Below are 12,524 nucleotides of genomic sequence, written 5' to 3'. Positions count from 1 at the left end.
GCTAGTAATAAATAACTCTCTGCTGTGAACCTCGTGTCGGTGATCCTTCGCGACGACCCCTGCCCAGGAGGGAATCAAGAGTTCGGTTCCAACAAAACTTGTCTCGGTCTCTTTTTCTGCCTTATGCCCCTCAGTGGAATTCTTTTTCTGAGGAGGTAAGAACGGAGGTTGCTGCAGACCTGTAAGGATTTGCCGCCCCCTAACATTCTAAATGGGCACAACTATAGAGGGTCAACTCTCAAATTCATTATTTTACTCATTCAGTCAACAAACATTTATTTAGTACATGTGTGAGTGTGTGTAGGGGTGTGTGTGTGCATCAGGCACGGTACTATGCACTGGAACTATGTTTTAGCCATGGTAGGCCAGAATTATCCAGAGCAAGGCCACATCTTATTTGAAGTGGATATACACCTGAAAGAAAAAAAGAATTGACATATTTGTCAAGCAGCATAAATGCCTACCACAGTTCATCCTTCCAGTTTTAAATATTTGGCTCATTATCCTTCTTGCATGCAAATATACTCCCTCTTTCTTTGAGGAAAAACAAACCATAAAATGTGTGTCCCTTCAGGAAATAAAGCCTAGTATGATGGTTAATAATAGGTGTCCACTTGACTAGATTGAAAGATGTCTAGGGCCGGGCGCGGTGGCTCAAGCCTGTAATCCCAGCACTTTGGGAGGCCAAGACGGGCGGATCATGAGGTCAGGAGATCGAGACCATCCTGGCTAACACGGTGAAACCCCGTCTCTACTAAAAAAAAAAAAAAAAAAAAAAAAGAAGGAAAGAAAGATGGCTAGGTGGCTGGTAAAGTGTGGTTTCTGGATATGCCTCTGAGGGCGTTGCCAGAGGAGACTGACATTTGAGTCAGTGGACTGAGAGAAGACCTACTCTCAATGTCTGTGGGTACCATCCAATTAGCTGCCAGTATGGGTAGAACAAAGCAGGGGGAAGAGAAAATAAGCAGTTTGCTGACTCTCTGAGGTCTCTCTCTCCCCATGCAGAATGGTATCTTCCTCTCAGGTCCTTGGACATCAGACTCCTGGTTCTTGTGCCTCTGGACTCTAGGACTTGCACCAGCAGCCTCCCAGGGGCTCTTGGGCCTTCAGACTCTGACTGAGGGCTTCACTATTGGTTTCACTGGCTTTGAGGCTTTTGGACTTGGACTGAGCCACACTACCAGCTCCTCTCTTTTCCCAGCTTGCAGACGGCCTATTGTGGGACTTCACTTTGTAATCTTTTGAGCCAATTCTCCCTAATAAACTCCTTTTATATATACATAAATCCCATTGGTTCTGCCCCTCTGGAGAAGACTGATACACTTACGATCTCTGAAGTATTGCCTACATCAGATATTCACCCAATGAATATGCCTATAACCCAGGTCATGCTATATTTTGGGGTTCAGTGGGTCCCTTTTACATGGGCACCTCTTTCACAGAATCATATGACTGTTTTAGAAGCCTTATCAAATTTGCGTCCCTTGTGGGCCTTATAGATGCTTAATAAAACATTGGGGGTAATTAACAAAAAAAAAAAAAAAGGGAAAACAAAAAGGGAGTCAAAATGCTTGCCCCAGAAGGGTGATAGAAATTTTTGAATGGTTATTCACTATTTGCCCCAGATTGGAAAACTAAGAAAAAAAAAATCAGAAGGAAAAGATTATCAAGAGAAATTTAACATTGCCTGGGGCAATGCTGAGGCGAGTTAAGATAAAAATTGACAAAAGAGTCTGAATACCTTGGCTCAACTCCTTGCTGGGAAATGAAACCCTTTTTCACCAGAAGAGGTAATGTGGTCTGGGGATAGAAAAGAAAAGTTCCTGGGACCTTCTAAGTTCTGAACATAAAAATAATACAAGTTGGCCTGGCGCGGTGGCTCACGCCTATAATCCTAGCACTTTGGGAGGCTGAAGTGGGTATCACTCGCCTCAGGAGTTTGAGACCAGCCAGGCCAACATTGCGAAGCCCCATCTCTACTAAAAATACAAAAATTAGCCGGGTGCTTTGGCGGGCTCCTGTAATCCCAGCTACTTAGGAGGCTGAGGCAGGAGAATTGCTTAAGCCCAGGAGGCAGAGGTTACAGTGAGCTGAGATCACACCACTGAACTCCAGCCTGGGTAACAGAGTGAGACACCATCTCAAAACAAAACAAAAACAAACAAAAAATGTACAAGTTAATAGAATTATGAAATTTGAGATGTTTATGCAGACTTTATGTAAGGTAGTTGTGACTCTACCTAAACGTCTTATGAAAATAGGTATTGTATCTAACTGAGGGATGCTTCCCCTATTTAGTACTATAAAATTGAAAGCATTTAAATCTGCTCTTTGAGAAATATTAATTGGACATTCTAAATGGGAACTAGTAAGATTGCCTGAGCCCACAAACTGTAGGGTAGAAGCTGGAGTGCTGGTCAGGACAAATCCTTCACTTCATAGCCTTTTGTGGAGCATTAATTGGGGCTCATGGCAAAAGACTGAGTACTTCTCAATAACAATTACTGGACTAGAGACTTTCCACTTGAGGGGCATTTACTGCCTTGCTATGGAATGTTAACTGAAGCTACTCCTATGCTAATGGAAGTAATGCTGCACAAAGAGTTTCATGATAAAATAAAAATGGCTTACGTAGGATCTTGGTACCCGAGTGTATTAGTCCATTTTTACACTGCTGATAAAGACATGCCCAGGACTGGGCAATTCACAAAAGAAAGAAGTTAAATGCTCTCACAGTTCCACGTGGCTAGGGAGGCCTCAGAATCATGGAGGAAGGTGAAAGGCACATCTCACATGGCAAAACAAAAGCAAACAAACAAACGACAAAGAAGAGGGCTTGTGCAGGGAAACTCCCAATTTTAAAACCATTAGGTCTTGTGAGACTTATTCACTATCAGGAGAATATCACAGGAAAGACTCGCCCCCATAATTCAATTACCTCCTATCAGTTCCCTCCTGCAACACGTGCGAATTCAAGATGAGATTTGGGTGGGGACACAGCCAAACCATATCACTTGGGATACAAGGAGGACATACTAATGAGCAGGGAGCCTCTTTTTTCCCTAGGACTGATTCTAACTATGTGAGGAGCTACTAGATTCTACAGTGCCTGACAGAGACAGCCCTCATGAGCTGTTTGGCTTCTGAATGGCAGTTCCAAGGTGAACAAACATCTTGTTTGAAAGGCTGCTGCTCTGATTAAAGAAAGATAAAAAAAATTTAGTTTTCTTTCTTGATATCATTTTACTTTATCTTTTTTTTTCTCAACATAATTTTTTTAAGTTATTTGAAGTTTAGAGCATTTGGGTGAAGTATGCTTATGTAAGTAAATTTACTTTTCTCTCTGAGGTCCCCAAAATTTGCATTGTTATTTTATGACAATGTAGTTATTTGCATAAGTTTAGTAAGAGTCTTTTAGAACAGAACAATTGGAGACACTGGTCATTTTACCAAGACTTTGACCGACATAGTATATTTGTAGGTAAAGTTTCAGCAAAGCCAACTTAAAAGGAGCCTTAATATAATCAGTCAATTCTTGCTGCACTTTATGTGAATAATCAGGCTGATAAAAGAAAAACTTCAGCCAAATTCAACTTAAAGGAGTTTAATTGAGCAATGAACAATTCGTGAATCAGGCAGCCCCCAGAATCACAGCAGATTCTCAGAAACTCCAGGGGTGCCTTGTGGTCGGAACAAATTTATAGACAAAAAAGGTAAAGTGATGTACAAGAATCGGATGTGAGGTACAGAAATAGTGAGATTGGTTGCAGCTCAACATTTGCCTTATTTGAATGCAGTTTGAACATTCAGTAGTCTATGAGTGGTTGAAGTATGGCCACTGGGATTGGCCAACACTCAGCTATTATTACAGGTATATACTATTAAGTTAGGTTTTCAACTTTGACTGTTCAGCTAGGTTACAGTTCATTCACAAGGACTCAAATATAGAAGTATGAAGTCCTTCTCAGGCCATATTTAGTTTGCTTTGACAAGACAAACTATAATCAGTCTAAAACTTATTTTGCACACAAATTGCTAGTATTACAATTTCTCTTTAACAGAAAAGGAGGGCTAGAGAGAGAGAGAAATTGTTTCAAAAGAAAAGTGTAACATTTGTTACTAGATTTTAGCTCTGATTTTTGTCAGTGCAGAGTGACCCATGAATTATTTCTTGGCTGCAATAATCCTCTAAAGCATGCCAGATCATAATTTTTCTTCATGGTTTTAGTTGGTGTCCTCATGGAATAGATTCATTTTTCTGTTCTGACACACAAGTACTCTTTGATCGTCAAAATATTAATGTTATTTATTTCTCATTTTTTATTTCCAAGGAAACCAAATCACGGTATTCTGAAGACCAGAGATGATAATCTCCCTCATTTGGCATCCCACTGGGTCCGATCTGTTATTCACTGCAAATGCCCAGCTGCTAAGACTATACAAGCACACTCTCTGTAGGCCCAGGAACTATCGCAGAAGAAATGGGTATATGAGATTGTGAGGTCTGGTTTTGAGGGATATAATTAAGTCAAGGTCACAACCTCCAAATGAAGGATGGATACAAAGATGCCTAAATAGCTGGTAAAACAAGGGCCTTTGCTTCCTCAGCTATGATGGGGCACCTTTGCATCCACCCCAACTATTAAGAATTTCCTTCTCCCAGTCCAGGTGCAGTGACTCACGCCTGTAATTCCAGTACTTTGGGAGGCCGAGGTGTGTAGTCACGAGGTCAGGAGATGGAGACCATCCTGGCTAACATGGTGAAACCCCATCTCTACTGAAAATACAAAAAATGAGCCAGACGTGGTGGTACACACCTGTAGTGTGCTACCTGGGAGACTGAGGCAGGAGAATCACTTGAACCCAGGAGGCAGAGGTTGCAATGAGCCAAGATCGCACCACTGCACTCCAGCCTGGACAACACAGTGAGACTCTGTCTCAAAAAAAAAGAAAGAAAGAAAAAAAAGTAAATTTTGTAACCTCTCCTTTGACTTTCTGTTTGTTGGCTTTCTACTTTAAAAAATAATAATAATTTTAAGGGGTAATAAATGTTTGTCCATGTCCATTTCTGTCTGGCCTAGAACAATTAATTGGCTGTAAGTCTTGTTGACCCTAAGTCCTCGGCCACTTAGCCAAAGGGAGGGACAGAATGGACCCAAGGCAGGCAGCCATGCCATCCTGGCAAAGCTTATGGGACAAAAGTGAGGACTAAGCCTTGACTTTTTTTTTTTATCTTGCTCAAATTCCTATCTAAGGGGTCTGGGGAGTCATGCTTTACAAACTATAAATTCTCATCAGATGGATTTTATTTAACCCTATATGTTGTAACTTACTTTCCAACCTGACTCTGGTATAACATTATGAGACAAAGAGGAAAATAAAAATACTTTACCCCAAAACGTATTTATTTGCCATATCTTGAAATGGCCCTGTAAAGCTGTTTTTTTTTGTGTGGGGAAATTTGTATCTGTAAAGAATCTCTATTAACATAGCTAGATCTTTTTATTCCAGGCCTTCCAATCCTAAAGAAATTAACTACAGCTGGGTGCGGTGGCTCATGCCTGTAATCCCAGCACTTTGGGAGGCCGAGGTGGGTGGGTCATGAGGTCAGGAGATCAAGACCATCCAGGCCAACATGGTGAAACCCCATCTCTACTAAAAACACAAAAAACTAGGCCACCATGGTGGCAGGCACCTATAGTCCCAGCTACTCGGGAGGCTGAGGCAGGAGAATGGCATGAACCCAGGAGGCAGAGCTTGCAGTGAGCCAAGATTGAGCCACTGCACTCCAGCCTGGGCAAAAGTGCGAGACTCCATCAAAAAAAAAAAGAAAAAAAAAATTAACTAAAAGTCTAGCACCTTTTAAATATCTGAACAGAAAACATATATCATCCCTTGTAAGCCACTATAAGACTTCAAAAGAACCCTGGTCTCCACAAATTTTTATTTTATTTTTTTTCTTGAGATGGTGTCTCACTCTGTCACCCAGCCTGGAGTGCAGTGGTGCAATCTTGGCTCACCACAACCTCTGCCTCCTGGGTTCAAGCAATTCTCCTGCCTCAGCCTCCCCAGTAGCTGGGATTACAAGCGTCTGCCAGTATGCCCAGCTAATTTATTGTATTTTTAGTAGAGATGGGATTTCTTCATGTTGTCCAAGCTGGTCTTGAACTCCTGACCTCAGGTGATCCACCCGTTTCGGCCTCCCAAAGTGCTGGGATTACAGGTTTGAGCCACTGCACCCAGCTGGTCTCCACAATCTTTTATCTTAACCTGTACATTTCTTTCAATCAATCCCAGGTCTTTAGACAAACTCAACCAGTTGTCAACCAGAAAATGTTTAAGTTTACCTACAGCCTGGAAGCTCCCACTTTGAGTTGCCCCACATTTTGGACCAAACCAATGTATTTCTTAAATGTATTTGATTGATATCTCATGCTAAAACCAATCTGCACCCCGAAGACTTTGGGCTTATGTTCTCAGGACCTCCTGAGGGCTGTGTCATGGGCCATGGTCACTCATATCTGGCTCAGAAAAAATCTCTTCAAATGTTTTACAGTTTGACTCTTTTCATTGACAAAAGTACAATTTGGTGGCCATTGATGTTGCCTCTGAAAAATCTTGGCCAAAAAGGGTAGAATGTAAACCAAAAATAAAATTTAAATGTCCCCCAGCAACCCATCTGCATGGACTCCCTCCTTGGCCAGGGCATCCTAAAATTTAACCTGAAAGACTGGTTGAGGCTGTAATGGGAAGTGGGGGTTGGACATGCCTCATTATACCCCTCCAGTATTAACATCAACACAAACCCTAAATCTGTTAATAAACATTTACAGTCTATTCTCTCTAATGCCTGCTACTTGGAGGCTTAATCTGTATGCTAAAACCTAGGTCTCCATAACCCCTATCATAACCCTGACATTCCTTTCTGTAGATAATAACTCTTTCAAAAAATTGCCAATCAGAGTATTTATTTATTTATGTATTTTTTGAGATGGAGTTTTCTCTTTCTGCACAGTCTAGAATGCAATGGTGCAGGCTTGGCTCACTGCAAGCTCTGCCTCCCGGGTTCATGTCGTTCTCCTGCCTCAGCCTCCCAAGTAGCTGGGACTATAGGCGCCCGCCACCTCGCCCGGCTAGTTTTTTGTATTTTTTAGTAGAGACGGGGTTTCACCATGTTAGCCAGGATGGTCTCGATCTCCTGACCTCATGATCCGCCTGTCTCGGCCTAATTTATATTTTTAGTAGAGATGGGGTTTCACCATGTTGGTCAGGCTGGTCTCAAACTCCTGACCTCAGGTGATCCACTCACCTCAGACTCCCAAATCACTGGGATTATAGGTGTGAGCCACTGCACCAGGCCCAGGGTATGTTTAAATCTACCTATGACCTGGAAGCACCTACAACCCTGCTTCGAATTGTCCTGCCCTTCCAGATCAAACTAATGTAAATCTTACCTGTGTGGATAGATGTATTGTAGCAGGACAAGCCGCAGACAAAACCCCTCAGACACCGAGTTGAGGAAGGAAAGGGTTTTATTTGGCCAGGAGCGTTGGCAGACTTATGTCTCAAAAAACCGAGCTCCCCAATCAAGCAATTCCTGTCCCTTTTAAGTGCTTACAACTCTAACGGGGTCCGTATGAGAGGGTAGTGATCTATTGAGCAAGCAGGGGATACGTAACTGGGGGCTGCCGGCACTGGTAATCAGAATGGAACAGAACAGAACAGGGATTTTCACGATGCTTTTCCATACAATGTCTGGAATCTATAGATAACACAAGCAGTTAAGTCAGGGGTTGATTTTTAACTACCAGGCCCAGGGCATGGCTCCGGGCTATCTGCCTGTGGATTTCATTTCTACTTTTTAGGTTTTACTTATTTTTTCTTTGGAGGCAGAAATTGGGCATAAGACAATATGAGGGGTGGTCTCCTCCCTTAGTATTATGTCTCCCTAAAATGTATAAAAGCAAGCTGCACCCCAACCACCTTGGGCTCATGTCATCAGAATTTCCTGAGACTGTTTCACATGCACGTCCCTAACCCTGACAAAATAAACTTTCTAACTTGTTTGAGATTTGTCTCAGATCTCAAGCTCCTTGTCTCAAGAAATTCTCCCCGCTCAGCCTCTAAAATTGTTGGGGTTACAGGCTTGAACCACTGTACCTGGCCACCTTAAGACAATTTAACTGGGAGGGAGTATCTACTGAATTATTTTTCAAAGGCTTTCTTAATATTACATTTTCAAAGCTGAGAAGTAGCTGTCTTTTATTTTTCAATTGCCAAAAGGATAGAAATTTCTTAACTCTCTATCTTTTTTTTTTTTTTGAGACAGAGTCTTGCTCCATGGTCCAGGCTGAAGTACAGTGGCATGATCTCAGCTCACTGCAACCTCTGCCTCCCAGGCTGAAGTGATTCTCATGCCTCAGCCTCCCAAGTAGCTGGGATTACAAGTGTGTACCACCATGCCTGGCTAATTTTTGTATTTTCAGTAGAGATGGGGTTTCGCCACGTTGGCCAAGTTGGTCCTGAATTCCTGGCCTCGAGTGATCTGCCTGCCTTGGCTCCCACAAAGTGTTATGATTACAGGTGTGAGCCACCACACCCAGCCCCACAATCATTTTTTGAAAAAGCGATGTTTGAGCTGAAATCTGAAGACTGAATAGTCTTTGACTAAATAAAATAGGTGATAAAATTAGATTTATCTTATGAAAGTTTACTCTGGATTTAGTGAGGACAGTGGAAGAGTGGGAACAAAAATGGACATGAATAAGATTGTTAGGAGGCTATGGAAATCCTTTAGGTAAGAGGTAATGGTTGCCCGATTTAGGGTTGGTCCTGGTGGTAGGGCAAAGTGTCTGGATTTGAGAATTATTTGTGAAGTACACAACAGATGAGGTTCAGTTATGGATTGTGTATGGGAGGTTAAGGAAAGGAAGGTCACAAGAGGGACTTCTGTGTTTCTATTTAACTGGATGAATCAATTATTATTATTATTTTAAATTGACAAATAATAATTGTATATATTTATAATGTTCAATCTGATGTTTGGAAACATGAATCCATTGTAGAATGCTAAATGAAGATAATCAACACTTATTGTAATCGATAAGTATATTATATTATATACATTTTTTTTGTGATGAAAACACTTAAAGTGTACTCTGAGCAATTTTGAAGTATATAATACATTGCTATTAACTGTAGTAACCCAGTTGTATACAATGTATTATATACTTACAAGTAACCAAGTTGTATACTTGGTTACTACATACTTGGTTACTACAGTTAATAACAATGTATTATATATAGACCTCTTGAACTTATTCCTGTCAAACAGAAATTTTGTATCCTTTGACCAACATTTTCTCAATCCTCCCCACACACATAACACACAGCCCCTGGCAACCATCATTCTACTCTCTGTTTCCATGAGTACAACTTTTTCAGATTCCACATAGAAGTGAGAACATGTGATATATGTCTTTCTGTGTCTGGCTTATTTCACTTTCCATAACGGCCCCCAGTTTCATCCATGTTGCCACAAATGACAGGATTTCATTCTTTATTATGGCTGAATACTATTCCATTGTGTCTATATACCACATTTTCTTTATCCATTCATTCACTGACAGACAGACACTTAGGTTGATTCCATATCTTTGCTATTGTGAATAGTGGTGCTGCAGTGAACATGGGAGCACAGGTGTCTCACGGAGATACTTTATTTCCTTTGGATACATACTGTGTAGTGGGACTGCTGGGTCATATGCTAGTTCTATTTTTAATTTTTTAAGGACCCTCCATACTTTTTTCCATAATGGCCGTGCTAATTTACATTCTCATCAACAGTGTACTATATCACAATCTTTACAGCCTCTGATAGCAGCTTGCTAGTTTCACCCCTCCCAATCATTAAGCCAATGCCAGATAATTTAGAAATATGATTTTGCAACATCTACTTCTATGTATCTAATTCTTGTTTCAGTCGGATAAAGTAGGTTATGCTGAAGTAACATCATCAAAATGTTACCAGTTTAACACAACAAAAGGATATTCTTCACTCATTGGAAGTGCCTTAGGTCCAGGTGAGTCCCTAGGGAAGCTGTGCTGTATAGAGTGGCACAGTACGCCCGACTGCTTTAATCCTGTGACACCTTATTAACACATGTTCCCATTATATATGGGGTCTGGGAAGAGAGAGCATGGAGAATTGTACACAGACTCTTAAATGCTGCTTAACAAAAGTGACACCTCTGAATCCAATTTATTGGCCAAAACAAATCACGTCTGTATACTTAAATTTGAGAAGAAATGTGTTTGAAAGTAGAAGAGAACCAGAAATCTTTAAAACACTAGCAATTGTCTGTCACATAATACAATGTACAAGACAGTCCTAATGATGTGATTGGACATCAGGTAAAAGCTGTGAATGAAAACCTGTGTCCTTGCAGGCTTATACAATACAAAAGTTACTAGACTGACTTCAGTGTCTCTTTCATTTACTACCTTGGAACTTATGAGGAAAGTAGTGAGAAACATATGTAGCTAAGGTTATATAAGGGAGGTAGAGTTGTTTCCAGGATAGGAGGGAGGTAAAGGAACTAGACTACACTAGAATAAAGGAAGATGGGTGTTTACGTGTGTGTATAAAACAGGCACTATGAATAAAACAATTTAATTATCTGCCCTCATCAAGCTTACATTCCAATGGGAAGTTTATATGTTTATTTTTAGGTCCAGGGAGCCACAAAGACAAGCTTTGTTTTTTTTGTTTTGTTTTGTTTTGTATTGTTTTTCATGAAGAAAGTAGTTTTGAGAGAATACAAAGAGGCCTGATTTGGGACCTGTCATGCAGGTCCCACATGCAGGTCATGCATGTCTGTGTGAAGAGACCACCAGACAGGCTTTGTGTGAGCAATAAAGCTTTTTAGTCACCTGGGTGCAGGCAGGCAGAGTCCGAAAAGAGAGTCAGCAAAGGGAGATAAGGGTGGGGCCATTTTATAGGATTTGTAGGTAAAGGAAAATTACAGTCTAAGGGGGGATTGTTCTCTGGCCGGCAGGAGTGGGGGGTCACAAGGTGCTCAGTGGGGGAGCTTTTTGAGTCAGGATGAGCCAGGAAAAGGACTTTCACAAGGTAATGTCATCATTTAAGGCAAGGACCCGCCATTTTCACTTCTTCTGTGGTGGAATGTCATCAGTTAAGGCAAAGCGGGGCAGGGCATTTTCACTTCTTTTGTGATTCTTCAGTTACTTCAGGCCATCTGGGCATATACACTGCAAGTCACAGGGGATGCGATGGCTTGGCTTGGGCTCAGAGGCCTGACAGGACCCACTTGGAAAAGATCTTACAGTGATCAGGAAAGCTCCTGTGTGGTCAGGGAGTAGTCGTGGGATTAGAGATTACTGCTTTAAAGTGACATTTGCATTTTTGTTTGTTTGTTTGTTGTTTTTTCAGACAGAGTCTCACTTTGTGACCCAGGCTGGAGTGCAGTGGTGTGATCTCCTTGTCTCACTGCAACCTCCACCTCCCAGGTTCAAGTAACTCTCTGCCTCAGGCTCCCGAGTAGCTGAGATCATAGGCGTCCGCCACCATGCCAGGCTAATTTTTTTGTACTTTTAGTAGACAGGGGTTTCACCATCTTGGCCAGGTTGGTCTTGATCTCCGGAACCACCTCAGTCTCCCAAACTGCTGGGATTACAGGCATGAGCCACTGTGCCCGGCCGACATTTGCATTTTTTATCATGGTAAATGGGCATTTGCCTTTTACATTGCTATAAATGCTCCCAGAAGGTAGGGAAGCAGTACAGGACTGTGTGATATTATTTGCTACTGAGAAGTAATGAAGAACTTAGAGGACAAATGTGGGGAAAGAAGAATAGCAACCACACCATCACCCCTACAAACATTACACACCTTTATCAAAAAGTCAGCCTCATTCATGCTTTGTCTGCATACTTGCTGTTTGCTCTTGCCTGGAGTGACACTGTGTTCCCATCCCCATCCTAGCTTATTTGGGCACACATAATAATAAAATTATATATGTAAGGGCCTGGTGCAGTGACTCACACCTGTAATCCCAGCACTTTTGAAGGCCAAGGCAGGTGGATTGCTTGAGGCCAGGAGTTTGAGATCAGTCTGGTCAACATGCAGAAACCCCATTTCTACTAAAAATACAAAAATTACCTGGGCGTGGTGGCACATGCCTGTAGTCCCAAATACTCGGGAGCCTGAGGCATGACAATGCTTGAGCCTGGGATGCAGAGGTTGCAGTGAGCCAAGGTCGTGACACTGCACTCCGGTCTGGGCTACAGAGCCAGACTGTCTCAAAAATAATAAATAAGGCTGGGCGTGGTGACTCACACCTGTAATCCCAACACTTTGGGAAGCCGAGGTGGGCCGATCACTTGAGGTCAGGAGTTCGAGACCAGCTTGGCCAATGTAGTGAAACCCTGTCTCTACTAAAAATACAGAAAATTAGCCAGGCGTGGTGGTGCATGCCTATAGTCCCAGTAACTTGGGAGGCTGA

The sequence above is a fragment of the Colobus angolensis genome, unplaced genomic scaffold (genome assembly GCF_000951035.1).
Source record: "Colobus angolensis palliatus isolate OR3802 unplaced genomic scaffold, Cang.pa_1.0 Scaffold446, whole genome shotgun sequence".
Classification (NCBI taxonomy): Eukaryota; Metazoa; Chordata; class Mammalia; order Primates; family Cercopithecidae; genus Colobus; species Colobus angolensis.
Note: the sequence above shows the minus strand (reverse complement) of the source record.